This window comes from Strongylocentrotus purpuratus, unplaced genomic scaffold, assembly GCF_000002235.5.
Source record: "Strongylocentrotus purpuratus isolate Spur 01 unplaced genomic scaffold, Spur_5.0 spur5_scaffold_14, whole genome shotgun sequence".
Taxonomy (NCBI): domain Eukaryota; kingdom Metazoa; phylum Echinodermata; class Echinoidea; order Camarodonta; family Strongylocentrotidae; genus Strongylocentrotus; species Strongylocentrotus purpuratus.
Window position 1 is genome coordinate 18133048 of NW_022145599.1, and position 27607 is coordinate 18160654.

Consider the following 27607-nt stretch of genomic DNA (forward strand, 5'->3'; position numbering starts at 1 on the left):
AGGACGTTATAGTTTGACAAAAGAGGCGGGAGAGAATACTTTCGACTTGTTTATTGCGTTTACTGAACTGAGTGATTCGGGAATGTATGTCGTTAAAATTAATAATGGGCAACAATCTCTTTGCACTGTTGCCTTTTTTAATTTAACAATTGAAGGTACAGAACCTATCTGTTCAACCTTGTTTGACCAAGAGATTCAGAGAGTACAGATGACTTGTGAGTGGGTGCAGGACAACTTATTAGGGGATCAAGTACAACTTTTGGCTGGAGATCAGGTTGTGTATGAGTATGAGACTCCGGAGATGCATGATGATGGCGATTTTAATTTAACCAACAAACTCAGCGTTTACTTTCCTCTTGAAAACGTATATGATGACCTAGTTGTGCCGCGCATGTGTCTTATTTCTAATAAGAAAAGATCCGTCAATAAGTCGTGTACATTTCTTCCAAAACAAGACCAAACTCTACATTCTGTGTTTGAATGTTGCACCACAGCAGAAGCCGACGCTATCAAGTTTTGGTACAATAATGGTAGCAATTTGCTTCCACTCACTCTTACCGACAAGTTGTCCTTTATTCATATGGGACCCTTTTCTTTCTTCTGCGGTATACAGGGTGAAAATAACACAGTGTTATTGCATAGCATTGAAAGTGTAAATCTTGCGGAAGGCATACAGTACAACATATCTTTGTCAGCATTAGGCCGAACTGAAGGATTGAACAAATCTAATGAGAATTTAAGGTGTGACAACATCTCTTATGAGGTTACAAACATTGAGAAACACACACCCCATCTGGAAGAAAATCAAGAATTGAACACGATGCCCACTAACACAATAGATACTACTTTGTCGTCAGGAATGACAAATAAAGTCAAGACATGGGTTTGGGTAATATTAGTGCTTTCTATAATATTCTGCCTTGCAACTAGCGCTGTCAACTGTTACTATATTGTTTTCAGAAAATATCGACACCACATTGGAAAAGAGATGAATTATGCGATGCAAATGGATTCCACTGTAGCAATTGGTGACACTGGTGCACAGTCTGAAGACATGGGGAACTTAGAGCTACAAGCCCTTCAAGGCCGTCGGGATTCTGAACTTCAAGGAGCTACTGCTCTTCAGGGTTCAATGGGTGAGGGAAGGCACAGCCAAAACGAAGTCAGAAAGGCCCCCATTCCCAACCACCAGGGTGGACCCCCAAGCCTACATTCGCAGAAGCAACATGGAGAGCCTGAGAGCAGTTGTTTTGCTCATCGCCCTACCAAATACACTCCGAATCGGGAAGATCATATGGGTGCCATCGGACGCATCACCGCTGGTTCTGACACAAACCCTGATAAGCATATTAGACATGATCTTTCTAGTGGGCAATACCCGGACACTACGTATAGTTCAGTGGACGATGTCAAAGGCACCTCTGAAGATATCTCGAAGGAACACCGGCCTTCAGATGCACCGTCTTTCCCATACTCCCATCCATCTCCCAATGATCACTTCGATATGATAGCATCAACGACTTCTTCTTCCCCGTTTAAATCAGGCAGATCACAACAAAATGCATCGATGGCGAGAGTTCCAGGAGTAGACAGAGATGTAGATGCACTGTACTCCAAACCGGACATGTGCCGAAAGACCAACAAAATGACCTATTTGGAGTCTGATTATGACGACTCAACCCCTCCGGCTACCAACCCTGTTAACTACTCCGGTCGCAACCCAGATCAAGACACCCTCGTTCTAGAACATGGCTCAGACTCCCTGTTCCTGACCCATGCTGAATTATATGGTAACACGTTTGCTAATCCCACTGACGAATTGACGGATGGTGGAGAATTGTATATTAATGCATCCGCTCATTCTTTTTCCTGAAGAACTCATCGTCCGTTGTCATTTTGTGTGTCTTCTTTAACTACAACCGTCAAGCAAAAATACTTTACTTATAAGAATTTTTCTGCAGAACAAATGACACTTCGAGTAGCTTTTACCTACAGTTTTGTTTGAACTGTAGATTGAGTATTAACATAATGATAAACGGTCTAAAGCAGGTCTTTTCAACTAGTTTATTAGAAGTGCCAAAACGAAAAGAATTTGTAGTTGAAGTGCCACCCTGCATGGTTGACTGTGCTGCGAGGGAGCGTAGCGACCGAGCCTTAAAAGGGTGGGATCCAGGGGTGAAGCCCTAACGGGGGTAGCAGGGGGCGGAGCCCCCTGAAGCTGGTGGATTTAGGGCTTTCTAAAGGCCCAAATGGGTCATTTTTAACACCATTTCATTCCACAATATAATCAATTATAATTTCATATTTATGTGAAAAAAAATAGTTCAATTCCTGGGGACAATTACACTGGAAGTATATTTATATGTCGTTTTTTGTGTGCAATAAACACGGGAAATGTCAAAATAAAGAGAAAATCAAACAAACAAAAACAATGTTTCCCAAGATTGGCAATGTTAAAATTGGTATTCCATAGAAGGTAATTGTTGTTCAGACCTTAGGTTTAGATTCGTATAAAATGGTAAAAAACGATAAATTCCCCTTTCTTCCTGTTTGTTAAGCAGGCATTTTGGGCTCAAATTCGACTGCAACTTCTTGATTTAGCTGAGTATGTAATTATAAAATATATATTTCCTTTCATTCTGTTCAGTGTTTTGTTGTTGCAACAGTCACGCGCCACTCCGACTGTCCGCGCGCCGCCAGTTGAGAAGGCCTGGGATAGAGCAACGTCGATCTGGCGCTGCTCAGTGGCTACGGGTTCACGATCAATTGGGCAAAAAGAATTTCCGTTTCGGTTGGATTTTGGACTATTAGGCTATTATTATTATTTTTTAGTATACTTAGGCTATTATTATTATTATTTTGTATACTTTGGCTTTAATGTAATCATTATCTTAATGTAACCATTATCATGATTATAAAAAAAGACTGGGGGTAAGTAGTTTGAAAGTAGTCGAGAATAATGTACTGTACAAGAATCTCTCAAAATAGTCATGTATCTAAAATACAAGCCGCCATTGATCAGGTTCCAGATTCATAACACTTCTATCACATATGCTTTACATGTAGTTAGTTCACAACTAGGCTAATGTTTAGGAATATAGCCCAGATGTATTATTCTTAGATGTAGAAAAAAAAACGAAAGTTGTGTACAGTCAAATCTGCTTTAGTGACCACCTGTCTACAAAGGCCACGTTTGTTGTTTCCCTTGAAAATAGTTTCTCATTGAATCATGTACTAAAGGAACCTGTCTACAAAGGCCACGTTTTGTGTTTCGGCTTGGGCGGTCGCTATAGACAGGTTTGACTGTATGTATCTCGTATATATGCAGTGATTGAGGGAGTCAATGTATTTGGCATCAACATGACCAAAGAGAAAAAGAAAGTGTTCATGGAAAGATTAATGGGTAAACAGCACACAATTACGTATTATAAATAACCTTTCAAAACTCCTACTTTCGTGATAATTTTTGTTTTTATTGGTGTTGTGAGTCATGATGAAAGTCAATCAATTGTTCTCATGGGTATAGTAAAAAGCGACGTGTCTTAATTTCCACAACCACAAAAATAATTTGTTGTATAGTTTCGTTAAGTACTCATAGAATCCCAACAAGGTGCCGAAGGCGAGGTGAATAAATAATGTAACTTTGGTTTCATTTTAAGACTTTTGTGTCTATGTTTACATGGCGAAGCTCTGTGAGTCGGGTATTGTCTTGCAAACGTGACAACTGAATTGTAAAAGTCAGAGTCATTAAACTGTATATGACGTATAACAAACAATGACAAATTAGACCCACACAGGCGTACAACTAAAAATAGTCGACAAAGAGAGAGTGAGAGATGAGGCAGAGAGGTACATGGTGATTTTGATCATTACAAACATGTATATGCAAAGGTATTACTGTCATTAAAAGAAAATGATTTATAAATTAGAATTTTCATATGACGTAGGCATGAACATTACTTGATCTCATAGAATCCCAACAAGGTGCCGAAGGCGAGGTGAATAAATAATGTAACTTTTGGTTTCTTAGGGCGGTATCTGAATTTCGAAGACAAATTCACATTTCTAGAAAGCTCATTTTCTGCTCTTTCATATTACACTTCAATCGGGAAAAATGAGCCAGGAATAACAAAGTTTTGTTTGTTTAAAGTGATGCTTGCATTTCCATAATTTGATGAAACGAATTCGTTTTCACTGGCTGCCTGCCGTAGCAACCAACGGAATTGACAAAAGACTTAACTCCGTTTCGTTGACGATCAGACATAACGAAAGACTTCATGCATGGCTTTTTTGAAGCACTTCATGATCATATTGAGTTTTTTTTGTAAGGCTTTAATATTACACCATATCATAGACACTGATAACACGAAGGCCGTGAATCTCAAATTTTTAAAACTGAAAACATTGTTAGACAATGAACATTTAAACAAATACATGTACCGACAACCCGGCCCCTCCACTCCGAGAACGGACGGACCCCATGCGTGTTGCCAAAATGTCCTTTACGTAACAAAAGAAAAAGGTCGACCGGTATTGACTTTACACACCGGACTTTTGCTGAAAAGGGGGGGGGGGGGGGGGTGCTGAAAAAGGCTCGTATACAAAAGAAAAAGGTCGAGCCGTATTGACTTTACACACCGGACTTTTGCTGAAAAGGGGGGTCGGTTGGAACACGCATATGCGTACCCTAAATAACACTGAGTGGGGGGGGGGGGGGGGGGGCCCGGGACCGACAATGACTATGTCGTGTTTGAGATTAGAGCTTAGGCTGATTTTTGTTAGTCATTTTACTTGAACTTTGTACAACTTTTTAGTTGTATCTTTCTGCTTTTGTTTTCGCTTACGCCCCTGGAGAACCGGTTTCGCTTTCCCTTAAGCCTTGCATGATAATATATTGATCATTGTTCACTTTTCAGCATTATTTGAGAGGGTGATAATGTAAGTTATAATGCTTGTTTCGACATACTTTGAATGATTAAGAGATGATACCTCAGTCACACAAGCGAGACCGATACCAAACCGACAATAGATGGAACAACAAAATGCATGACCCTTAATAACCAGGAATCGGTCAGTTTGGGCCAGTTTGTAATCAGGCTGGGGATGTGACTGAGATTTCACGAGTGATCCGATGTGCACTATCCACTCAATTGGAACCCGTTTATTAACATAAACGGGATTTTAAATCGAAAATACGCGATACCAAGTAGCACAAATCTGATGGTTGATCTGATACCAGATAGGTTCTACATTAGACCTAGGTTGCGTTTATCGTGTCTTACCACATATCGAACTCCACTCTCGAACCTCACTATACGAAAGTGATTGCGGGATGTCGCGTTTATCGTTTCTTCACGATTCAAAATAAAGGCCTTGTGTCTGCGCATCTGTTTTGCGCCGTTTGCCCCGGGAAGCAGACAGTTTCTCGGAGGTCAACTACACACATATAACACATGGCGCGCGCTAGCCTCCGAACCGGAAATTAACCTGGGAAGGTCCGATTTGTATGTGGGGTTCAAAACAGCCTTGCGTTTATCATCTCTCAGAAACGTGATTCTGGCTGTATGTCACATTCAAAACACAACTTTTTGCGTCTTTAGATATGCCCATATCTGAAGACGTTTGAAAAAGGCTTTGCGTTTATCACCTTCAAAATTTGCCTGAAAGACGTTTGAGAAACCTGATTCTAGGCAAAAATTTGGTCAATAAACGCACCCCTGGTGGCATGTCCCTGATTTAAACCTGACACTCAAAAGATATTCTTTATGTTTTATACGTGAAATGATCACACTCAATGTTCAAGGAGGCGTGATGTCTCAGTGGTAGAGGTGTCGTGGCCGAGCAGATATGTCACCGGACTGTGGATCACAAGGTCTGCGGTTCGAGTCCGGCCGTGGCACTAATGTCCTTTGGCAAGATATTAATCTACATTTGCCACACTCGACCCAGGTGAGGTAAATGGGTACCTGGTCTTGAAATGCGCTGTGCGCTGATTACGGCTAACGGAGCTACAGCTAGGATAATAAATTTTAAAGCTCTTTGGAATCGCATAGAGACGTTGTACAATGTGATATGCGCTATACAAGAACCGAATATTATTATCATTTCTATAAGAGCAATGGCCTCGTGCTATTTGGCAATGCATCATTACCAAGTCCCTAGGAGAGAACGTAAAGCCGTGGGTCTCCTGGTAGGTTAACTTACAAGCAAACATACGCTTTCGTAGCGAGTCAGGTAAAAACAATCATCATCAAGCCTAGCAGGATAGACCCTACTGAATATTGTAGTAGGCCTATAGGTCTATACTGAGGAAGCGAATTAGATCGTGTACAGTAGGACGTGGAGGGTTGTAGTGATAGTTTATTTATGACCCTGTTAAGGTCATGTAAACTTTTGGTAGGCCCTCAATTGTCTTTGCGTCAAATTTCCTCAATTTTTGATGATGAATAGGAAGATATTAGCAATACTAACTACCACAAAGAAGTAGTATTTTGATTTCTTTAAAAGAAATTATATTTCTCATATACATGTGACAGATTCTCAATGTTATGCAAAATGAAACAGCAACTTGTTCTTAACAGGTGCTCTCATGAAGATTTTAAAAAACTTTAAAATTAGGTTGTATCAAGAGAGATCCTAAAGATTGCAAGTTTTTAACCGAATGTGATTTCCATATTCACGTATAAACACGTGTAGCTTAAAATAGATGTTATGTCTCAAGGCAATAACAACTCTTTTGTAAATACAATTTTGTATCGTCACATCCCAATCCAATAATGGACAAAATAAAACAAAACAAAACAAGAAACCTGGGCCGTAAGCGGTATTAAAAAGAAATCCTAGTGCTTTTACGATACTAAAAATATGGAAAAATTATTCTTTAGCTGTTCCAAAAATAACCAGCGTTTGTAAAATCACTATTTTGAAGTACTCTGCCCGAGGTTTAATACAGATTATAGAATAACAACTCCGACGCAGGAACAGATGTGTGTTTACCTGCCTTCTCATTATGTATGATTATTAAGTATTGTGTATTTCCGTACTAATATAGCATCACTCGCACTCCGCCATTTAAAAATTATTTTATTAAAACAGAATATTGCCAAGTGCGATACTGCAAAAAGTCCCATCCGCAGGTACTTACGCATACGATGGAGGCGCCACGATGCAGTATCGCTTCCCAAATGTGTGCGACCGAACGTGAGCTGCAAGGAAAGAACACTTTGATTATAGAATAACAACTCCGACGCAGGAACAGATGTGTGTTTACCTTCTTTCTCATTATGTATGATTATTAAGTATTGTGTATTTCCGTCCTAATATAGCATCACTTGCACTCCGCCATTTAAAAATTATTTTATTAAAACAGAATATTGCCCAGTGCGATACTGCAAAAAGTCCCATCCGCAGGTACTTACGCATACGATGGAGGCGCCACGATGCAGTATCGCTTCCCAAAGGTGTGCGGCCGAACGTGAGCTGCATGGAAAGAACACTTAGAACTTTTCCAATATCACCTATATTATATGTCGCAGGATTACGCCGGTCAATTTCATTCGTAACACTTCTCAATTATTATGCCGAAGGGTCACTTACAAGAATGAATGCGTCAGCTTGATCACATTTACAAACAGTATTCTATATACATATATAGGCCTTTGTAGACGTACATGGGAAAATCACAACAACAATATAAATCACAAAGTTCTCTTTTTCAAATATGTATTTATTTTTTTATCATATGTGCGACACATATCTTCATCATAAACGTCGGGACATAACCCAATAATTAGTTATCTAGCTAAAATATTGGAGATTCAGATTTCCTGTCGTAAATAAAACATTTATATTCCATCACTGATAATCTGTTGATGTATTTAGGAAAACATAAAGCTAAGTAAATATTATTATTGTTACTACTACTGCTACTACAACAACAAGAACTAAATACTTCTACTACTTCTACTTTTTTATTTTCGCCTTCTCCGTCTGTTTGGTCTTTATACATAGCAGAGACAAAAGGTTGTTGAATCAGGCTACATAATTATAGACCTACATTATTACAGTCGAACCTATTTCTACTGTTCAATCAATATTCATAACCTACAGCCCTTGCTCAAACTTCATTTCCTTTTAATTCCAAGCTTGATAAAGGAATCGAGTCTGAAAGAATAAAGCCCTTCCGGATTCGATGTAATCCTGTGAAATTAGAACGAATAATGAGTAAGAGGATTCAAGAGTTTGCGTGACCTTAGTTCCCCTGGGGAGTGTTTCACAAAGACTAAGGTCGACTTTAAGTTGGACTTAACTATAGCAGGCGGTTCATGTCAATATTTCTCTTCATCATTTACTGACATTGGTTCCTCAAGGGACGTACCAATCATGGCCACAAATCTACAGAATTTTCATTTTTTGATAGACCATTATTGAAGGAAAATATATTATCTATAAAGATCCTAATTGGGAGACCAATGGTGAGAGCAACCAGTGGCATGAATGGCCTGCCATAGTTAAGTCCAACTTAAATTTGATCTTAGTCTTTGTGAAACACCCCCTTATGCCATCAAAGAGAAATCCAACCTTAGCTAGAGAGGCAGACTCGTGAGCGGACAGAGAGTAAGAAAATTATGCAATTTTCAAAGTTGTAATCGCCATACGTATGGGAATTTCAAATAGGCTAGGCCGAAAATGTTATTGTGATGAATTTTCTGACAGTTTTTCGTTTTGTTCCAACACTCAAAATGACATAAATATTAATTATTCAACTCTGAAGGTCCTTTTATTTTTGGAGGGCCTATACAAGTATGCTATCCATAAAACATGTGTCGATGTTCCTCAAGGGAGAAGACGCTTCGGAGAGAAAAAAAGAAGAAATTAATTATATTTGCAGATAATAAACGGGCGAGATGCCAGTGACTACGTCATAACCGCGTTGCCAATCTTAAATTCGGCTGTTGACCGCGTCATATCTGAAAAACCTTTGATAAATTGTAATTAGCTTCAATTTCATCAGACAAAACATACTTTCTGATTTGATTTGTTCGTGAAATAATGATATTTTTCATCAGATGTAGGTATGAATTCATTGTCAAATATCATAAACAATTACCTTAAGATGCATTTACGCAAGATGGTTAAAGTATTTCACTAAAATCTGCTTAATCGGTTGGTAAACTGGACATTTATTCTTAGCTTCTCTCGATCTCATTGTGTATGTATCATATTCTATTTACTATAATTATTAGTAGTAGTATTATCATTTATTATTGTTATAATAATTATAATTATTATTATTGTTCTCATTATTATTTTATTTCTTTGTTTATTTCTTTGTTTATTTGTTTATTTTTATTATTATTATTATTATTATTATTATTATTATTATTTATTTATTTATTTTTATTTTTATTTTATTTATTTATTTTTTATTTTATTTTTTAAAAATATTTATTTATTTATTTATTTATTTATTTATTTATTTATTTATTTATTTATATATATATATATATATATATATATATATATTTTTTTTTTGGGGGGGTATTTTACATAATTGTTATAGCCGGGTGTTTCAATGGTTTACATGCCATGTTTTAATAACCAGGGAATCTAAGGTTAAAAATTAACAGCCTTGTCAATCACCTTTCCAAACGTGCAAATATCCGAATATGACTTCGATGTGATATACAATAGGGTATTGAAATTGCCCTCGAGTAAAGTTGTCAAAATGAGTTGCAATCGTGTGATCTATAAAGTACAAAAATCATTTCAACATATCGCCATTTCACCTTGTTTTGATCCTCATCTCTGCACGTTCAAAATTACTGAAATTAAGAAAGAAATTTGTGTTTAGATTGACCCTATAGCATTATACAGGAAAAAATGAAATATCAAATAACATGGAACCCACTTCTCGGGACCTGCATGTTTGACAAAAATCTGGAAATCGAATTTCCTTGTCTTAAGATGCACTAAGGTATATATAAATGATCTTTAGACGGCTGATTGAAACAAGCAAATGGATGAAGCTTGCAATACATGTATCACACTTTAAGTTGGGGGGAAATTAGACATTTTGCAGATTTCATTTGATTTCTAATTATGAAATGAAGTCTCCCTTACTTGGAGGCGCCTCTTTCAGCAACTGCTGATTTGCTCTCGACCTTCGAGACTCATTTGCGTGGTGCAATGTGAAATATATCACAACGACCCATTTCTATCACCTAGCTTTATCAACTGTTCTATGCTGGAACGCTGCTAGAGCTGCCTGTGTGTGTGTGTGTGTGTGGGTGTGAGGGAGGGGGCTGAGTGGTGTAATTGTAGGGGTGTGTGTACATGATTGTGTGTGGATGGGGGACATCATATTCTACCGATAATCCACGAAAACCAAATGTCGAATTATTTTCTCGTGGATTTCCTAAAGGTGCTGCGCGTATCCATTTTTCTTTTTTGTTTGTTTTTGTCGGGGGGGGGGGGGGTGGGGAGGAGACTTTGGCCAAGTGAGGTGTAGCCATGTGAGTGTAGCCTATTTTTGGATGCCAGTGCGTGTATGGATGGGGGGGGGGGGAGGGGAGGGGGCTAGGTAGAGGTGTGACACAGTCAAAGTTCTGTCGGAAATTTGAATGATTTGTCATTGCCTATGGAGGAAGGGGCGATGGCGAAACATTCGAGGAAACTTTACAGCGACCTAGCGGGGAAGGGCCCACGCGGGCATATTACTCCGTCTCCGAAGAAGATTTGGCACTTTGCAAACTTGAAATTTTGCAATCTAGCAATTTGCCAGGTTCAATAGAGACCACGACCACGTGAGGACGATCTGCATTTTGTAGTGTGAGACTTTGCATTCTAGAACTGCACTATACCTGAACATTGAATTGTAATCCCTTATTCATTATGTTATGAATTTAGGGAGCATTATTATTTTATCAATTTTTTTCCGAAGAAGAGCACTTTTTGAAAATTTTCGCGGGGGGGGGGGGGGGGGAATTCTCATCGGTACCAACCATGACATATTTTGCTAATAAACACTTTTCATTCTAAATTACTTTCAAATATCAAAGGCAAATGACAGCGTATGTACCCGACGGAAATCACGTTTTCATGCCGCTTTTAGAGCTTCTTATCCATCATTTTCACATCCCTTCGAATCATTACTCCGATTTGTATATTTTTAAGTTGAACTGCAAGCTCTTTCGAGTCAGAGAGAGAGAGAGAAATAACCGAAAGAGAATTCATTTTTGTTGAGATAAAAAGAAATAAAGTGTATTAAAACAATGCGCTATTGAAGGGCCTCGGAGCTCAGAACGTTTCACAAACTTGACATATTCATTTGATATATCAACCGTTAACTTATTGTGCAATCTTTCAAAGTTTTACGGGTCCTCGGGAGAGCCGCTCCTGGGCGCGTGACATTTAAAAGGAAGCTAAAATCATCAAGAGTAAGTGTCACGTCTTCTAAAATAGTTTCTTTAACCTCAATCATATCTTTTAACAAAATGGACATCACTTGCAGGTGACAATGACGATGACGATGAGGAACATGGTGACGTAGATTGTCCTATTTCAAGATCCAGCCCTGGGGAATAAGGTCAACGACAAGAATAACGATCATACATCTTTCCTTGATGTTTATATTGCCTATATAGTAGATATACTGTCCAAGCGCAGTTATAGGATATTTATTGGAGGTGGGAGCTTGGGGCGCTTTGCATGCGGGGGTGGGGGGGGGGGGGGCTTGCGATTTTTTCATTCATTTTGTACACTAGCCCCTCTCAACGCTTTGTGGCTTGTAAAGCTCTTTATTGTTGTCAATTGTAAATGTTTCGCCACGGTTTATCAGTGCCTGTGGTTGTGTGGTAAATCCGTGAAACGGAGATGGTCAAATGCCGGTGAGTGTCTCTAAAACAGGTCGTATCAGCCATTTGCAGAAATCGCTAAAACATTTCGTTGAACGAAAATGACTAGAAAATGAGATTAACAAGAACAAAAGTTTTAAAATTGTTTTAAAACATTTTCCCATTATATATCCACTGTGCTACACTAATCTCTTGGTGTTCTTAGTGTAGGATGTCAAGCATTTTATGACAACACATCACTATAATTTTCGAGATGTAGGCCCTATTAATGGTCGAGTTAAACCAGCCTTTTCTGAAAACATGTGTCGATGAATACCCGCGCTAAAGACAAGTTGAAAATACATGATTTAAAAAAATGAATAACACAACTACATGTACTCTCATACACAATATTTCAAAAGAATGACTGACATAGCTTATTTCCCACCCCCTTTTTTAAAACAAACATTCCCTTATGGTCGACCAATGTCGTAAGAACTTTTAAAAAGCTCAGGACTTGATAAATTGACGGTTTTAGCCAGACGATAACTAATGGTTTTTATAACCTTTTATAAAGAATTCTTGAAGGGAATTTCCCGTCGTTCGTCCCACTACAGGTAACGTCATTAGGAGGCCATAAATCATGGTCAACAACCAAAACACTTCTAAAATGATCCCCCGGTAAAGGTATACGCGAGGAGGAGCGATGGTCAAATCGGAACAGGGGGCGGAGAGAAATAATTTTGAATAGGGGAAGGGGAAAGGGAAGGGGGAAGGGGGAAGGGAAGGAATGGAGGGGGTTGTCATAAGTCAGAGTTCTCAAAGTAGTTGATTTTTAATCTAATTGTTTGTTATCATCATCTGTAAACGAGGTAAGTTCACCATTGGTAAAACCATGGACCTGTTGAAAACGCGACTGACATCAGAGTATCAGCTATCCTAACCGGCAGATCTAAACTGGGGAGAAAAGTAAACAAGCTCAACAAAATAAATTGGGCTAATCTTTTACGAGCTTAACTCAGACGGTAGTGTAATCAGTATTAGTAGTAGTAGTAGTAGTAGTAGTAGTAGTAGTAGCAGTAGTAGTAGTAGTAGTAGTAGTAGTAGTAGTAGTAGTAGTAGTAGTACTAGAAGAAGTAGTAGTAGAAGAAGTAGTAATAGTAGTAGTAGTAGTAGTAGTAGTAGTAGTAGGTCATTCCATGTCAAATCACCCAAAAAATCTAAAAATCTTAACCCGACCATATTTGATTTTGATGAAACTTAGTGTACTTCTGACTTGTTGAGTGTGATCTCACAGCACCAAATCCCAAATTTTAGGTCAATCAGGTGAGGGGTTTGGGAGATACGGCCCACCAAATTAGTAGTAGTAGTAGTATTAGTAGTAGTAGTAGTAGAAGTAGTAGTAGTAGTAGTAAAAGTAGTAGTAGTAGAAGTAGTAAAAGTAGTAGTAGTAGTAGTAGTAGTAGTAGTAGTAGTAGTAGTAGTAGTAGTAGTAGTAGTAGTAGCACATGTAGCAGAATATATAGTTGTAGGTACAGCAGCTCTTAGTAATGGTAAGAGTGGTGAATGTATTGGTATTACATAGTGTTTATATTAAGAAGAAAATAATAGAATAATAAAATAAACAGAAGAGTAAAAACGACAAAGTATACAAAGTAACAAAGTAAGATTGATGATCTATTTAATCCTAAATCACAGTCCATCTATATCATTTGGTCATCAAATATTGTCTATAATTACGTTGGCAAGGATGAGATTTAAATCTAGAGTACTTTCAATGATTTTGGTCATAAAACCTGCTACTAAAAGTAAAAATTAGCAGTTAAATGATTCATCACTATAACAATCAGTATACCAGAACTACATAAATTAATTTGTCAAAAAGTTGTAATAAAAAATATACAATTTCAATAAAAATAACAAATTCAATAAAAATAACATTTCCAGATACAAGATGTTCATAAAACCTGTTACTAAAAGTAATAATTAGCAGTTAAACAATTCATCACTATAACAATCAGTATACCAGAACTCCATACATTAATTTGTCAACAGGTTGTAATAAAAATATACAATACAAATATCTCAATAAACATAACATTTCTAAATACATAATATTCTCTATCTATCTCCTAGTCTAAATTCAACAACAATATCGGATGTTGGTGAATGCCTTTCAATGTCTAAAAGATTAACATTATGAATATAAGTAGGGAAAAAATACCATAAATACCAACAATTTAGAAAGTGTTTGTTATTATTTAACCACTCAACCCTGTTAACATTTTTTTTACACATTAAAATAACTGTACAACGGTACATCTTCTCTATTGAAGTAATGTGATGTACATTATACTGCGTAAAATGTACGCCAACAGCATAAAATCAAATAAAGTTTGAATATTTTGTTTTTTGTACGGTGCGGCCTGCTCATTTGATATAGAGAAGGCATTTGATATAGAGAAGGCATTTGTTTCTCCAATGATAATTGTTCAAATACATTTTTCTGTTAAATAATCATTTCAGGTCTTGTTACATGGCAGTTGGTAACAAAGAATGTGATATTTTGAATATATAGAATGCAGAATGAATACAACAGGACAAAGGAATAAGATGGGAAAAGGATAATAAAGATAAAGAATAAGAAAGGAAAAGAATAAGAAAGGAAAAGAATAAGAAAGGAAAAGAACATGAAGGGAAGAGTCTTTAGGACAAAGAATGGAAGATAGAATGAGAAAAAGACAGGGGGAGAGGTCAGGTAAAGAAAATGGGGGAGAAAATGAGGAGGGGGAAGAGAGAGAAAGAGGGAGGGAGGAAAGGAGAGAGAGCGAGAGAAGAAGACAGAGAGAGAGAGAGGGAGATGGAGAGCTCAATAATCCTTATAACAACACATTACGCTAATACAATCAAGACGGTTACAGAAAACATCTTGAAAAGAAACCATGAGAAATTCATTACAACCCCTGGTAAGAACAATACTACACTTATCACATATCCAAGTACTATGTTTACATAAATGTGGAATGTTAAAGATCGCTTTTACAGAACTTTACATCATATAAATCACTAAATAGACCTGCTAAGAGTTTCATTACCGTACATGTCAAGTACCAATACATCCTTGGTCACTTCATTGTCAAGCATTCAATGTTTATTAGAACCTGTTGAAAGCTATACGCATACTTTTCCTTCCAACTGCATGTATACCCAGGCAATTTAGAGGCTAAAAGCTAGATCGAGGTGCTTTTCATACTGTTTTCATATTCACTTATGAAAAAGGATTGATTCTCGACTTTGTCTGGTGTGATAACCACCCACTCGATCCACATATCATGCTGGCTTTCATATTCATTTGCAGCAGCTAGATCACATCACATCTGATATGCACCTTTTTTTTTCAAGTGCCAATGAATTCTTGCCCAATATCTTGTTGATCAAATAAAGCCCATCCATGAGGAGATGTCCTGTCATACATTAACTTGTGCGGATAACGTTCACACTAAGTGAAATGCCCTTACAATCTGGACTAAATCCGGACTAAATCTGGACTAAATCTGGACTAAATCGGGACTCAACCCTCCCCTCGAAGTGGGTCGAGAATTCTGCATCCAGTGCGGATTGAAGTGATACTGACACCATTCACACTAGCTTTTATGTCTGAACTGAATCCCGACCAAGTCCGGACTTAACACTCCTCTCCCCCTAGTATGAAAGGGGTTTTAAAGACCACAAATCTTGGCCCTCTTGTGCGACTACAAGAGAAAAAATATTGAAATCACTACCCCTGAACTAACATGCCTGACAACCGTCAATCAGATTTGCTAATATAATATCAATCACTCTGCTCAAAGTTCTACCTGTCGTTTCCGAGTACCTATAATTATGTCATTTTTGGCAATCCACCGTTTCTTACTTGCATTTTTGTCTGCTGAGAACTGAGGGACATTAATGCATCCTTTTACAACAGCGTTAAAATGCACTTTACTCTCTCAGCACACATCATTTTGACAGAATTCCATATCAAAGAGTCACTCGGGAACAATTATAGTGTTTGATCACATGATGCTCAGGACAAGAATAAAAAACTGCTGCATATTCAATTTAAAGGCCATCTTGAAAAAACGCTACATCAATGTGACTACACTGTTGCAATAAATTTGGAATAAATTGATTTTTTTTCCTTCTTTTCAAGATTCAAGAAATGATTGCGACAATGTGATTTATTTTTGATAGATAAAGTCTTTTTCTTGTCAGAACTTAGTTGATAACCCTCTGTGAATGTTGAGATCGATCAATAAAGTTCTGACAATTTATAAGCATCATCTCTGAAGAACAAAATTCACAAGGTCATAATCATTTTATGATAAAAAGGTTTTGAACAAATATTTCAACTTTATGGGAAACATTGTGTGATGTCCCTAACTTCTGATATAAAGTGATATTCCTGGCTACTGAAAACGATTAAATAAATAATAAATAGAAATTGAAAATTAAACTTCACTACATCACAAAAAAATTCAACAACCTCCCCCCTTCTATGACAAAGTTTTTACAAAATTTCAAGGTTCTCACCTCAACACCAACTTGTAAAAATATTCCAATTAAATATTCCATTTAACTGCTTATGTAACCTAAGATATTCTTATTTAACAAAGAAAACAAAACCATTGTTGGTAGTAGAATTATGCAGATAGTATAGCACACTGTGTTTTTGAATTTGTAGACAAGATATCTTTCAGAACTTCTATTATTGCAGCCAATGAAGAAAATGGAAAATTGTGTTCTACTCTTCATAAGGACATTTGTTACGTACTTTACACAAACAAGGTTAAAATACATCACATAACGTTATATTTGTATGCATATTTTCTCCATTATGGAATAGACTAGTTTACTAACATATTCATATTTACTGGAGACCTAATGATGAGGTATTCCATTAACCTGTAATTAATCAATGTACAATATGTTCCAATACTTGGAATCCAGTAAGTAAACATTACTTGTTGCTTTGTCAGGCAAGCTTTCGTGTTGTCAAGAACGACCTTTCTTTAAAACGGTATGTATAACATTTTTAATATCTTAGTAAATCGGTCTATTGCCCCTATGGCTGACATCTCTCTTTATAGAAGTTGAAATAAAAATATATTTTCCTCTTCTACGCTAGAAGGCAAATTCATTTTCAATGCTCAAGGTTTACAGAGTGGAACTACAAGAAAATTAATTTCCCTTCTAGTTTCCCCCAAGGAGAATTCACTTGCTACATTATTGTGCCCTTAGAAGTAAGTAAGACTGGTTTGATTTTCTATGAACCCAACACAAAAATATTTCGCTGGGAGGAATCTAAAAGTATCTTGCAAGTACATCCTTGGTATTTTCATAAATACCTCATGTTGGAAAAAAATCCAACTCAAATGGATAATGTCATTAATATCACAAGATAATCAATCTGATATTTGTGAAAATGAAGATACCTGAATTGCACTTAACTTTTTTCTTACAAATGTTTAAAGACATATTAATTAAAGAGAGGAAGCAGAATAAGTAAAATCAAACTAATCGTGGTGCAAAGTGTTAAAAATATTTCAGATTAAATCATAACACTCATCAAGATATTGGCAGCATGCATTGCATAGGTAAAATGAGCCCTGGAAAACAAAATAAAACATCAATTTTATCAAATGTTTGGACAAAGGGACATGTAACAATTTCACAATTTGTGCTTTTAATCGTCTTTTTCTGCCTCTCGAGATTTGTAAGATAGGCTATCAAAATTGAAATAAAGTCAAAATCATTTTAGGAATGCATGAATTCTGCCCCTCCCCCCATCATTTCAAGTCTGCTTAGTTGAGCAATTCAATTTGAAGAAAACGCAATCTTGTCACGGTTAAAACCAATCACTTCAAGAACACTAAAGTGATGAAATGTACTCTTGTATAGAATCAGGTTTCACTTGGGAAATCATAAAGCATGAGGCACACAATACCAAATTGAAGGTTGCCCATTTGTTAAATTTCCCTCTGGTTATGTTATGGTTCATAGTCTTCAAATGATCAAGTTAGAGTACTGGCCACTGAAGACAACATGAAAAGCAATGTTTTAATTTTCCAGAGTGGGAGCTACAGGTTTGCTTGACCGTGTGTTAACCTAAACATTGTCGAAGTTACAAATTGAATTTTTTAATCTCTTATTAGAAATAGCAAACTTTTATTCAACTGTGAGCTAGTTCTGACCAATCCAACTCTCCTGGAAGCCACAAGAGTGTTAGCTTATACATTACTTAAAATAAAGTTAACTCTCGTACATGGTTCTTGATATTAAGCAGATGATATTACATGACTGATTTGCAAAATCCATAGACATCATCAGGAAAAGACAGTGACCTACGGATATAGCATGTTATGTTCAGAGTTTTAAGGCTCTCTATGAATAATTGAATTGTTAATAATAATAATAATCTTTTTTAAAAATAATAATAATAATAATCTTTTAAAGTCCACTCCAAATTTTATTAAACCGTAAATGGAAATTCTTTTTGCCCAATTGATCGTTAGCCCAGCAGCCACTGAGCAGCGCCAGATCAACGTTGCTCTATCCCTTTATTGTTGAACTCCAAACAAGGTAGCAGCAACTCCTGTCTTTTAACATCTTTTGGTATGACGGGGCTTGGGTTCGAACCCACGACCTCCCGATTGTGAGGCGGATGCTCTACTGACTGAGCCAGCACACCGTTATCTGTATCTGTAACTGTATCTTAATGGGTATTTCTACCAGCAGTTTGTTGAGCACAATGTGAAATTACAATTACAGTATGACACACAATGAGGTAACAATTTATCCGCAGTCAATTTCACATACTAGTTGAATTCCTACCTCCACCCCAGGACCCAACCCTGCACCTAAACCTAATCCTAAAATAACACCAAACCACATCCCTAACCCTAAGCTTACATCTTTAACAAAATATAGCCCTGAAGAAATGTCACCAGGGCCTATGTTCGATCATAATAAAATATCCTTATCACAAATTTGGCATGTCTTTATTTACATGTTAATGTATAGAATAAGGAATGTAAATGTATATAAACTTCTTTTGAAAATACTTGAAATGAGGTCTGCCAATGAAGTGTTTAATCATGATTACCTTCATACCCAATTCTAAATTACACCATAAACAAATACACCTATCCCTCTAGTAATGTCATATAATATTATAATATAACGTATTGGTGGAGAGTTAGACCCCGTTCTCACTCACTTCGTTGGAGCGCTCTGGAGCGCTCTAACTAAGACCCGCTCCTCAGGAGCGGTTCTTAGGTGAGTGAGAACGCTCAAAGTGGTCCAGGAAGCGGACTTCTGGACCGCTCCAGAAGTCCACCTTCCGAGGTGGTCTTGAGGAGCGGGTCTTATTAAGAGCGCTCCAGAGCACTCTAATGTGCAATGTGAACGGAAAGCGTACTTTGAACGGAAGTGACGTTCCGCGCGATGAGCGATCGGGCAGGCACTACACATATACATGTATACGGGACGCGTCGCGAACGGGACATCAGGTGACATAGGGTTTGGATTCCGCGCGCGAAAAAATTACCCGCCTACCTGAGCTGCCATAGCAACAAGACCACTTTGACTCGTGGAGCGGTTTGAGCCATAAAAACTGCTCAGAGTGTGTACGCTCGCAAACCGTTCCTCAAGACCCGTTCCTCTGGAGCGGTCTGGAGCGGTCTAACTAAGACCACTTTCAAAGTGAGTGAGAACGGGGTCCAACTCTCTTCTTAAACTACTGTAATTTCTCTTAAAACACAAACATTCACGAGTATGCATATCCAAGGAATACTAGTAACTTGCACATTGTTTAAAATATCCTAGGCTAAAAGACAAGAAAGGAAAAGACATGTCTATCGTATTGTAACATTAGTATAAAAAAAATGGAAGACTTTCAGATTCAAATTCAAATATATACAATATACGTGGCACACATTTCATATATATTAAGATTGATATGATACAAAGTTAATTCAAAACTATTAAACACCAGTTCAGATATATACATTAGAATATCAGTAAAACCATGAAAATATTAGGGTATTCAAGGATAAGTAAATTACCTACAGCTGCAAATCCATATTATCTATCAATTAGCCATCTATATTTATTCCTTTTCAAAACACATCTTGATATTTCTTATCTCTTAATGGTATGACAGAAAACTGAAAAGAAAAGGAAATCATGCATAAATCTAATCTAAAATTCATTCAAAAATGGGAAAAGCAGTAAAATAATTGATGATGCACAAGTGGGTGCCCACACATCTTATAAGAATTCTAAACAAAATGACTAAAATACTTTCTTGCAAAAAAGATTTCCTTTAAAATTAATGATAAAAAACAAGGTAAGACAAATTTTGGCAGTTATTACAATGATTTATCTATCACATTTGATTTGATAATTAATCACACCAAGAATATAACTAGTGGAATTTTCTTCTCCAACACCAGCATATACCGGTACCAATGTGACTGAGAATTGTTCTCTCTGTATTTTGTTTGATTTTCTCAACAGTCTTGAGTTTCAAAGATTTTTAAAGTCTCTTCCAATCATTCTGATCAAAATGTTTAATGGGATTGCTTATCACATACAATACCTTGGATAGTAATGGTATAAATGATAGGAAAGAGAATAATAGCCCAAAACCTGTTGTGAGAATACATACAAAATATATACATCCGTGCTTGCACACATGAAAAATTTTAAAGTGACTTGTCATCAAAACAAAATAAAAAATCAACAGGCATACTTGCTGAAACCATGTAAGTGTTCTAATAATATTTTCTTGAGACAAGGACAAATGCACTTTAAGAAAAAAATTTAAAACAAGAGCTGTAGTAACCAAGCACAACACTAATACATATGGGATACCATGGTGATAGGCACTCCCTCGTAAACGTGTGGTAGTTGAATTGCACCAAATACAATTTTTGTAAGTTTTTGCGGCCTTTTTTTATGTTTTCTTTGTTGGTCTTTCATGTTTTGTTGATCCTTCAAATGAAACGTCATAAAGTATCAACTAAATCATGATGAATCATGTACGGTAGTAGAATATAAATGATGTCATCAGTAGCCTTGTTCTAGATTCAGTTCCTTAGCCATTAAAAAAATACTTGTTGAATGTCAGCATCATCAGGCTTCTATCTGTAGAAAGATATGTCTATATGACATGATAATTAATGATGTTTTCAGGAAAACATTGTTTCAAAAAGCAGCCTATTTCTCCATTAAGGGCTTGTTTCCACATTGGTTTACGGCTGCCCATGTGAACAAGCCATAAACAGTGGCAGAAAAGAGAGAATAAAAATGTGAACAGTGTTATCACAGAGAAACTTTCATGGCAATGTGTACATTCTGTGGTTCTCTTTGTAGCCACAGTGTGTTACACTGTGTCACAAAATGTACACACAGTTTTTTTTAACAAAGTCAACACAATGATGGTGTTTCAAAGTCCAATCTGTGGCCACAGCCTGGTGTGCACACTCTGCGATTATATGTGGCCACAGTGTGCTTACTGTATCACATGGTATGAAAATAGTAAAAATACTGTAAATACAGTTTTTGTTTTACAAAGTCAACACCATGAAGGCCGGTGTTTTCAAGTCCATTCCATGGCCACATCTGGTGTGCACACTGTGATCCTTATTCTACTCATTCAATTAAATCATATCCTGGGTCTAAGATCACGTCTAACATAAGAAAACTTCAACCTCAGACTAAATAATTTCTTAAACCCGATTTTAGTTAAAAAGTTGAATAAAATATCAGCATTTGTGTATTTTTCTGTGGCAACAGTGTTTCCTACTGTGTCACACAGTGTGAAAATAGTATAACAATAGCTTGAACACAGTGTATTCATAACATCAACACATTAAAAAAAGGATCCATATTGTGACCACACTGGTGTGTACACCTTGATTCTGTCTACGGCCACAGACTTTAAGTCACTTTCATCCATGTACAAAACCTGTGTTTAAGCACAGGTTAAACTATGAAGCTGCTCTAAATCTTGTTGGCCCATACTCTACTAATCACTGCTAACATTTAACCCTGATGCGTGGCTAAAGTTTTTGTCCGAGATCAGATTTAACAGAAGAAGTCTGAGGTCTACAAGTAAGTTTTCCTTTTTGTTAAAATTGATCTTTTGACCAAGGGTTGAGTTTAACTGAATCGGTGGAATATGGACGTTTGTGTCAGACACTATGTTCTTTCAAGCCAGGCTGTTCTTGGCTACCTTGTACATATTGGCCGATTCAAGATGTTGTGTATCAAACTTGTGAATATTGCTAGCTGTTCTGCAAGACGCTGATCCTGTAATATCAATCATCATCTCAGATTCTTGAGCTCTTTTCCAGAATACTTGCCAACTCTGTGACAGTTGATCACGATTCCTGCAGATATGTATGTGGATCCATGTTGTGGATGACCTGGCTGGGAATAAAGAACTTCTGAGTTGGTGACTAGTTGCTGGGCAAGGGCAAAGTCTTTGTCGATGTTATACACAATCCACTGTTCTTCCAAACCCTTGTGCTGTGCTCTGGAGTATGCGCCGACACTGTGAGACATGAATGAAAAAGGAGAGAGAAAGATGGAAATATCATACTTGGGAATATCGTCAAGTCAGTTTAGTTCATTCTTTATTCATTCTTCATTTACAATGTATACAACGCATTTCAAGGTAAATACATCGTACATTAAATGAATTAATAAAAATAAGAAAAATAAAAAAAAGCGCCTGATAGGTTAATGGTCCAAAGAATTCGCAAGTTATAACATTAATATTTCTGTGGAAGATAAAAAGTGAGGTAAACAAAGGTGTTGGGGGTATTGAATCAGCAAATTAAATTATAAACGACTGATAAATGATGAAAACCCATTACTTGAGATAACAGGTATACTATAATTCAATAATACAATTTAAGTTACTTATGAAATAAATCAATACTCATAATCCATTTCAGTTACATGGGCTTTGTTTATTGGCTGGATTGATGAAATCTCATTTTTTTCTTTATGTAGTCTATTATAAATTGTCTACCCATTTTGTTTGGCAAATATCATACACTTGCTGTACATCTTTAAGACGCCGTGTCATGGTTTGGCTAGATTCCATGAAAATTTGACTTTTTGTCATTACCAAATCGCAAGCATGCTTTTAAGCAACTTTAAGCATGGTTTTGTAACTCTAAACCATACCCTACCCGGATTGTGTAAATATGGCTCTGCTGAAACAAATATTTGATTTGGAGCCAACTTCGCTCTGCGCCCAAAGTCATCATGAGTTTAGAAGAAAGCTCAATGAGATTCATGCATGACAAATTTCCACCTGATGGAAATGTGTTATTATTTCATTTATTTATTTCCACATCAAGATAAAAACGATATTATATGATCTTCAAATTGTGAACAAATATTGAATACAATATTGACTTAAAATAGGGATTCTTAAAAAAATTTGTATTGTATCTTCAAAAAGCTTGAGGAAATAATTCACATTTTTGATAATGTACAAGTTAAAAAATAATCATAACCAGATGACCATAACTTTACAATCCTCCTCCTCATCATCATTATCATCAACACCTGTATTGCTATCATCACTATCAGCAATATCACCATTACCATTATTCATCATAACCATTGTCATAATAATTATCATTATGATAATGATCAACAACAAAATCATCAACAGCATCATCACTAATAACATCATCATCATCTTCATCAACATCATTAACATTTGCATTGTTATCATCACTATCAACAACATCACCATTACCATTTTTTATCTTCACCATTGTAATCATAATTATCATTATCATCAAGATCATCATCTATCATCATCATCATCATCATCATCTTCGTATCACCATCATCATCATCATCATCATCATCATAACCATCATCATCATCATCATCATCATCATCATAACCATCATCATCATCATCATCATCATCATCATCATAACCATCATCATCATCATCATCATCATCATCATCATCATCATCATCTTCTTCATCTTCACACCATTAGATGTGGAAGCACCTTGATTTATTAAGTGGACTAGACTTTCTATTAGTGAATTGAGGGTTCAAATCCAAGCCCAGTGTGTATGTCCTTAGACAAAGCATTTCATCTACAGCTGCCTCTCTCAACCCAAGTGCAGTACATACCTACAAGTAAGGATCCATCCAGCCCCTGTAATGCACCGTGCAAAGACCATCTATCCTATCATCACCTGAAGTCTCATTCATGCATCACAACTCTCTCACTTAAAGGGATTGCGTATCTATGTCTCAGATTCTAAACAAAATCCTGGATTTATAGCTCATGCTGCAATCATAATTATAAACCTTTAGGTCAATCAGGAATCCCATGACGTTTACAAGCCAATCGCCTGCCTGATTATCAAGATATTTATGATTGGAATTCAAAGAAAAAAAATGTTTTTCCCAATGTTTTTTATAACACTATAGTGTATTGGGGAAAATGAGTATGGTAAAACCGGTCACTCAAACATTTTTACTTTTTTGAGGCATTTCATGATCATTTTGAAGCACAATTTTTTTAGGGCTTCAATATTACACCATATCACAGCCGCTGAAAACACGTAGGGCCGTGCATCTCAGATTTGTTAAACTGGAAACATTGTTAAACAATGCCTTTAAATAAGGGAACCAGTGATAGATTAAGTGCGTAATCTGCTCATACCCCAGTCACATCGACGAGACAAACACCAGACCCGACATCAAAATTACATTACGTCAAATGGCAAAAAAACAGTCAATTTTGGAATCAGCCTGCATGGAGTCGGTTCAGTCGTACGACCGAGCTATCAGTTTGAATGGCGGTAATGGAGTTCTTTCCTTCCCTGAGACTTTATGTACATAACACCATCCAGGTCCACTATTTGTACTATTGATTCAGCTGAGTTCGGTAAATCTTCACGGTTTTCCATTTCAGCATAATGTTTTCCTCTATCTGTCGGCGACAAAAAACCTGCTTGTGCAGTGTATATACCTTTCACCGAGAGCAGATCAAATCTTATCATGGGAAACTCGGTGCATGGATACACTCTACTCTGTTAATATTCAAGAATCAAATCACAGTCGTAAAATCTGAAAACTTGAGCGCCAACCTGTCTATAAAGACCACATTTTCTATTTGCCTTCACAGTGGTTTCTCATTTTACAGTGACTAAAGGTTCCTTTACATAGTGACCATCTGCCTTTAAAGGCCACTTTTCTTGTCTGCCTTGAGCAGTCTTTATACACAGGTTTCACTGTACCTTTGTGTGAACCCTAAAGATTTGACTTCAAATTAAGAAACATAAATTGATTTATGTAATGATTATTCAATACTTTTCTTGGTATTTTAAAGAAATAAAGCTCATTCACAGGTTCCTGGCAGGCATTAAAGAACTCCATCTTGAGTCAGATGACACCTTAGCATGGCTAGCCAACCTTAATCTGACATTGTCCCTGCAAAAGACTTCATCCTAAAGAAGAAGATTCTCATAAGAATTAACAAAAATGCTTCCTCTTGTGCATTAATCGCAGTTCAACTTAACCTTTTAATCACACTTCACATAAATCACTCTCACTTTTCTGTTATCCTACTTTCAAATCCATATTTCAATACTTATTTTCTCTTCTTTGCAAATTAAGTTCACCTGCACTAAGCAACATTATAAACAGAAAGAACGAAACAAACAAAAAGAAAAGAAAATAGACATTTCATTTTTGCCAAGCCCCTTCTCTTCATGATGCTTGCATCCCGAATTACCGTTGATTTTCCTTATGAATGGTTCTTGCTGATTTCATTCCATTCAGATCAGTGACCATTATTGATTAATATTCTGCCCTCGACCCATTTTTAGCAACGGATGACATACAACATCAGTACAGCCGTAGATATTTTTCACACTACTGAAAACTTCCAGAACATTTTTTTCCTGAATTTGTTTTCTTCTTCAGAGTGATGTCACTGCATACATGTATATATATATATATATATATATATATATATATATCCTATATCATGTACCAGGAAAAAAGTGTGGCAGAGAATGGGTAATGCTTCTTGGACCTCCTTATTTGCACCAAGGGATATGCATGTACATCCCCAGTCTGCAGCCTAGGGATAATTATCCATTGAGAACCCTTCCAAAAGATTCTCAACCTGAAAAATTCGTAGTACAATTTATGTATATACATGAACCTAGAAATCAGAAGAATAGGAACACTTGGTGAATAGCTAGAAGAAAAGAAAAAATTGAAATATTCTCTCTTTTAATAGTATCTTCGAGGAACCAAGCAGATCATTGTCATTATTTCATCTAAAATAAATACTAAAAGGAATAAAAAGGGTCTCGATAATTTGTCTGGACATATTAAAAATTATATAAAAAACATTTAATCTTCTTATTCAACGATCACATGAGCTACATGTATATGACATTGGGACTAATTTCAAAGCCCCAACTATTCTTGGCTTCACCTGTTTAGTTCTTTCTCATCCTCGCAGTCCGTTATTGGAGCCATTTCTGAGCTATTGTAATGCTGCCCACACGCTCATTTTTCCTTCCTTTATCCTAGATTTACTTCTTTTCATCAATGAAAGCATTTCATTCATGATCTCCTTGAGGTGTGAGCTTATTCAGCCTCTTTCTATGTAGTACGTTGCACCTGCCGTTCAAGATGGCGTGTGTGGGTGGGTGGGTGGGTGGGTAGGTTGTGCAGTGGGGGTGGGGGGGGGGTGTCAATGTTAATTACTGTGAACACGATTTCATAGAATGTTGAGAAATCAACGAAGGGCAATTTCAATATCCTGTTGCATATCTTGTAGAAATTGGGTTCGGATTACGTAATTTGTCTCTCTAATGTTGGCAAATTTCAAAAGGTGATGTAGAAAATGATTGAAATTGTATCAGATTAATTTATCAAAATACAGTTGTGATGGTGTTTGTGTTATGGTTACTTGCATTTTTTATTGAAACTCTCAAGGATTTTCTACTGTAAAAGTTGCATTTCCCTATGGTGATTTCTATTCTATGATAACCTTTTCAGAGCTCCTTTGAAGCTGTCCAGAGGTAGGATGCTTATTGTTGTTGTTTTTGTTACTGCTGTGATGTTTTGATGTAAACATTTATTTATTTTGATTTATTTTTTCCCATTTGCTATGTTTTTTCTCTCCCTCTCTCTCTCTCTCTCTCTCTATATATATATGTTTTTGAGTGCCTTTTTATATGATTGTATGTTTGATGTAAACTCACATTTTTAGTCTTTGGAATTTTGATGAGTTTTGAATAAAACCTAATTTGAAATGAATTGAATATCTTCTTCATTGGCAAGTGTGTGTGTTTGTTTGTAACAGATTCAACTAGTCTTAGACCTTTGTACTTGGGCTTACTTTGTTCTATCGGGTCTTTGCATAGGTTCGGGCTGTCGGGAAACACAAACTTCATGAATAATCAAGACCTAACTTCCAGAGGGTCATGGTGTAACGTTTGTGAAATACACCTCCCTCATCGCTATAAGAGTTGGGTATAGTTTTTTCAACACCTTCTGAAAAACCTACAGCAACTGTAAGAAAACTCTTACAAAAGCACTTATTAATGAAAAATAATTATCCACAAGAGTTTATTAAACAGCTAGCGATCGACAGGGACATGTTTAGATTATTATTATTACAAAAACAAAAAATGTAAAATGATTTTATCCATCTA

General features: G+C 36.5%; 1 long non-coding RNA gene across 1 annotated transcript; it reads right to left on the reverse strand.

The window, feature by feature from the left end:
• Positions 1–13498: 13498 nt before the first annotated feature.
• LOC115923517 lies at positions 13499–14282 on the reverse strand. The gene is made up of 2 exons (XR_004063943.1): positions 13802–14282; positions 13499–13630 (listed from the first exon to the last, which is right to left on the reverse strand). It is a non-coding gene; the product is annotated as an uncharacterized LOC115923517 (long non-coding RNA).
• Positions 14283–27607: the final 13325 nt, after the last annotated feature.